The sequence below is a fragment of the Orycteropus afer genome, unplaced genomic scaffold, assembly GCF_000298275.1.
Source record: "Orycteropus afer afer isolate SDZICR_OR568_19922 unplaced genomic scaffold, OryAfe1.0 scaffold00096, whole genome shotgun sequence".
NCBI lineage: Eukaryota > Metazoa > Chordata > Mammalia > Tubulidentata > Orycteropodidae > Orycteropus > Orycteropus afer.
This window is the reverse complement of record NW_006921683.1, coordinates 2,019,116-2,024,815: the sequence shown is the minus strand read 5'-3', so window position 1 is coordinate 2,024,815 and position 5,700 is coordinate 2,019,116. Positions and strand designations below refer to the sequence as shown.

Sequence of the window (5,700 nt, the reverse complement as noted above, 5' to 3'; positions counted from 1 at the left end):
CAAAAGAATAACTTCTGTGTCACTTGATGAAAAATACATCTAGTGTCCAGAATAAAAGGATTATTTCTCACTGTCCATCTACAACTTAAAAAAAAGTCACATTTTAAATTTTTTATATTAGGACAATGGTTATGATTATTGTGGTGAAAACATACACAACAAGATATTCAATGATATAACAACTTCCACATTTATAGCTCAGGGACATTTTTCATGTTGTGCCACCATTATTGCTATCCTTTTCCAAAGTATTCTACCACCATTAGCATAAACTCAATGCCCAGCAAAACAAATCTTTCTTTCCCTTTCTTCCCTTTTCCCCCTCCCCCTATCCCTGGTAACCATAATAATCTTTGAATGATATAAATATAGATGATGTAGATATAGATATAGACTGATATATGATGATATATAGATACATATTGGTATATATATTGATATCTATACCTACATATATAAACATGTACTTTTAAAAATCTGCCTATTTCTTACATTTCTTTGTTTATGAGACTCCTTTCTTGGTCTTTCTGTTTCACTTTGATGATTTTCTTCATGTGTCCACTATTCTTTGATTATCTGTGCATATTTGAGGATTAGGAACAGGATTTATTTTTCTAGACAGAGGTGTGTTTCTTCTCCTCTCTTTTACATGAGTCTGTTATCAGCTCCATGGCAATTGATTCTTCTTGTTAGTTTGTTTTTGGAGAGGGATTCTTTACTTTCATTTTCTCCTATAAAGAAAGTCAGCTGGGAATGCTGTACATCTGGATAGTCTCTGTGTTTATGGTATGGTCCCCAGGTACTAGAATATATTTATATATATATTTTTTTTCTTTTAATGCACTCTTATGACAACTAAGGTCAGTTTAGAAACCCCAAAAATGCTCTCCCAATTCTAGTTCATAATAGAGAGAGAAAGAGATGAGATTATCATGTGCATACGCTATGTGTGTGTGTAAAAGTTACCAAGACATATTTTTACTTAATAGCAGCAGTTTGCAGAATTAAATATTCAGAACACTAATACATATGTCAAAGCAAAAGAGAGGATGGGGAAATCAAGTCATAGATTCTTTCTCCATTTGAGGGAAGGAGTATAGTATTAATAGGCCAGCCTACCAGTGAGAATAACTAGAAAAGTGAGATAGAACAGAGAGAGTTGACCTACTTGAATGAAACAGTACTAGGACAACAAGAATTAGAGGAAGTTAAAGTATCTGAGAGTTGGATTGACTCTGAAGCTGCTTTGACTACCACATAATTGGCAATTCTGGACATAGACAGGTGGTGAGAGTCAAGGAAAGAGAAAGCAGCACAGGTTTTGACAGAATTCACTTGGTTGGATTCTATCACTTAGTCTGTTTGCTCCCCAGGTCATTTGCCATATTTGTGCACTGCATGGAGCAACATGCTAAAATCTTAAGCAAAAACCCTCTAAAAATCAAGGTGAGGTTTTCAATTGTCTCATGAGACACTGAGGTTTAGAGGCCCACTTTGGAAGACAGCTTCAAGAAAATTCTCCAACCTCTTATTTGCGAACCTTTTGAAGGTGATCAAGAGGTTGGCAGAGCATTGTCCAGCTCTTAATTGTCATAGACTAAGTTTGAGTCTACTAGAGCAACATCTCAAACAGGTATTTGTTCTTCAAGTGATAGTGAGGCTGGAGGCTGTGCCAGCAGGGGTGCCCATGGTGGACCAGTTTCAGTGGAGCTTCCAGACTGAGACAGAGTCAGAAGAAGGAAGAGGCCATCCACTTCTCAAAGAAGTGGCCGGTGAAAACCTTATGAATAATAGTGAAACACTGTCTGATATATTACTGGAAAATTTTATGAACAGCCCTGAAACATTGTCCAATACAGTAGCAGAAGATGAGCCCCTCAGGTTGGAAGGAACTCAAAATATTACTGGAGAAGAGTTGCCTCATCAGAGTAGAGCCTACCTTAATGATATGCATAAAGTAGAGCTTTCAGGACCTCCATTTGCTGAACTGGCACAAATCAATATGAGAAAAACAATGGCAAACATCCATTGATAATCGGAACACGCAATGTACAAAGTATGAATCTAGGAAAATTGGAAGTGTAAAAATGGAACACATAAAGATTGATATAGTAGGCATTAGTGAGCTGAAATTGACCACTTTTGGCCATTTTGAATCAGGCAACCATCAGATCTACCATGCTGGGAATGACAAGTTGAGGAGGAATGGTGTGGAATTCATCATGACAAAGAATGTCTCAAGATCTACCCTGAAGCACAATGCTGTCAGTGATAGAATAAAATCCATATGCCTACAAGCAAAGCCAGTTAATACTACTATTATTCAAATTTACACACCAACCACCAAAGCCAAAGTTGAGAAAATTGAAGATTTTTACCAACTTCTGCAGTCTGAAACAGACTGAACATCCAGTCAAGATGTGCTGATTATCACTGGTGACTGTAATGCAAAAGTTGCAAGCAAAGAAGAATCACCATTAGTTGGAAAATTGGGCCTTAGAGATAGAAATAGTACTGGAGATCCGAAGATAGAATTTTGCAAGACCAATGAATTATTCATTGTGACTACCTTTTTTCAACAATACAAACAGCGGCTTTACATGTGGACTTCACCAAATGGAGTACACAAGAAGCATATTGACTACATATGTGGCAAGAGGCAATGGAAAAACCAAATACCTTCATCCAAAACAAGGCCAGGAGCTAACTGTGGAGCAGACCATCAACTGCTAATATGCAAGTTAAAGACAATTAAAACAAGTCCACAGGAGCTAACATATGACCTTGACTATATCTGTACTGAATTTAGAGATCATTTAAAGAATAGATTTGATGCACTGAACCAATGACTGAAAACCAGAGGAATTGTGGGATGACATCAAGAACATCACCCATGAAGAAAGCAAAAGGTCATTAAAAAGATGGGAAAGGAAGAAAAGACCAAAATTTATGTCAGAAGAGACTCTGAAACTTGCCCTTGAATGAAGAGTAGCTAAAGCAAATGGAAGGAATGATAAGATAAAAGAACTAAACAGAAGATTTCAAAGAATAGCTCGAGAAGACAAAGTCAATTATTTTAATGAATTGTGAAAAGGCACTGAGTTGGAAAGCCAAAAGGGAAGAACATGCTCAGTATTTATCAAGCTGAAAGAACTGAAGAGGAAGTTTAGGCCTTGAGTGCAATATTGAAAGATTCGATGGACAATATATTGAATGATGCAGGAAACATCAAAAGAAGATGGAAGGAATACACAGAGTCACTGTACCGAAAAAAATTGGTTGATGTTCATCCATTTCAGGAGATGGCATATGATCAAGAACCAGTGGTATTGAAGGAAGAAGTCAAAGATGTCAACGGCACTTAACAACAACAAATAACAAATTATACTGAGTGACAAATAACCTCAAAAATTAACAGGTTTAAAAGCACAAAAATATATCTCCTTCCCATACTACACATTAACTGTGGCTCAGTTTAAACCAATCAGCTTTCCAGGAACCAAAATAATCCAGCAGTCATTATCTTGAAACGGGAAGAAAGAGTTTGGGAAAGTACACACTGAGAGGAATGTGGGGGCCCTGACACCATGGTGCCAGCATGGCCTGGGCCTATCAGACTGGTAGCTGTCTGTCTGCAGTGAAGAACCTCTTCCCAAAAAGTTTCAACTGAGTGTAACAGACTTCAAAGTTATGGTATGAGATGAGTCAGTTCTAAGAAGGAAGCAGAGTAAGCATATGTGGAAATATTGGAGGGCAAGTATGCAGACTTTAATGATGTAACTGGCTTAAAGGCATCTGAAAAGAAACTGAAGCAACAACAGCAAGTCTGCACACAGGGGAAACATCCTTGTAATGAGACTGGCAACCAAGGAACAGGAGGTGCAAGAATGTACTATTCAAATCCAGTACCTCAAACAAGTCCAGCAGCCTGGTGTCACCCAACTGAGATCAATAATGGTAGACCTAGCAATCAACTTGTTTTTCCTAAAAATGAAAGGTGAACTGGAACAGACTAAAGACAAACTGAAACAAGCCCAAACTGAGTGCCTGGAATTTTACAGCTAATAACCAAATAGCCAAAAAGTTAATGATGATGTGTCAAATATTTATCCAGGAAAATCAAGAGCTTGGGAGGCAGCTGTCCCAGGGACATATTGCACAACTTGAAGCTGAGTTGGATTTACAGAACAAATACAGTGAAGTGCTTAAAAGCAGTCAGGATGAACTGAATGACTTCATCATTTAACTTAACAAAGAAGTGGTGGGTAAGCAGGTTACCATTCTGATTCCTCAGCAGCAATTGAAGGAAATGAGCCAGCAGTTGGCTCAGTACCAAGAGCAGCAGGGTGGAGCCTCCGCTCCAGGTACCAGCAGAACTACATCTTCTGAGTCTGTGGAACAGGCAGAAACACCAGTGAAGACTGTGATTGCCTGGTTAACAGACCCAGTAATGGCAGCTCCTCCCATCAGAGGTCTGGATTTCATAGGGAGGGGAACACTGATGAAGAGGGCTTTCCTCCTTCTGCAGGGAATGAGAATAAGGTCTCCAACAGCTCTGAAGAAAGAACTGCTAGAGGAGGTCCTGGTTATATAAACCAACTCAGTGTGGGATATGCAAATGCAGACTCTCCAACAGGCTGTGAAAACTCTCACACACCACTCAAATGACACAGACTCAAATCCTGACCTTCAAGAAGAGAAAGCAGTGAGCAGGAAAGGCAATCAAATTCTAGGTTCCTGCCACCTGCGGAACAGCTTAGACTCAAGTATGAATGTACAGGGTTCATTTTTGTAATATTTTTCCAGGAAATTTTTATACAGTGTCATTTAGTTTGAGGAAGGATACTGTCCAGAAAATTACTGCATGCTTTTGTCACATTTTGCCTTTTTGTGAGCGTGTTGTTTTCTTGCTTTTTTTTTTCTTTTTTTTTTTTTTTGCTTCAATATCTCTGCCACTTTGGAAATTTTAGCAGTTAATTACTTCGTATGTTGCTAAAAAGACATTTTGTGTAGGACCAAGTTATTTTTATATGAGTTAATATGGAGATGTAAATGGAAATCTTTCTTAAAGTATAACACAGTGATGTCTGTATAAATGTTTGCATAGCTAGTGCCTGTGCTGTGTAAGGGTATTCTTACTCATGCTGTTATTAAACTTACATAACTGTCAGACTTATTTGAGTAGATGTGGTTTATGACAGCCAAGTTTACCCAGTACAGTAGTTTTATCACTAAAAGTTGGACTTGTTGATGTTGATGGAGTTGAGGGAGTCCTATAGTAGTTTCAGTGTTAGATACAGTTTTTCCACAATACATTTTCTCTTTAGGTGACTGAATTTTTAAGAAATTTGGTGCATAGTGGCTCACTTTTTATGAACTATTATATTCTGTTAATGCATATTGCTTGTGACTCCAACATATCTTACCTGTACTGACCAAACCCAAATAAAGATTTTTATTGTTAAAAAAAAAGAAAAGAAAAGAGAGTACATACTGGTTCTTAAAGCTTTACCACAGAATTAACACACATATCTCCCACTCACATTGCATTGCCTAACTTCAAGGGTGAGTGGGGAAGGGCAATCCTGGTGTGAGTCTGCAAAGACCCAGAATATCTGTGAGCAGCTTTAATGGTCACCATGTAATTAAAATCTCTTTGAGTGGTGTTTTTTTTTTTTTTTTTTTCCTATTACAACCAAA

The 5,700-nt window shown here is 37.8% G+C and overlaps 1 pseudogene; it reads left to right on the top strand.

Annotated features, from left to right (window-relative positions):
• Positions 1-1,398: 1,398 nt before the first annotated feature.
• Positions 1,399-4,795, top strand: LOC103198551 (annotated as a pseudogene).
• Positions 4,796-5,700: the final 905 nt, after the last annotated feature.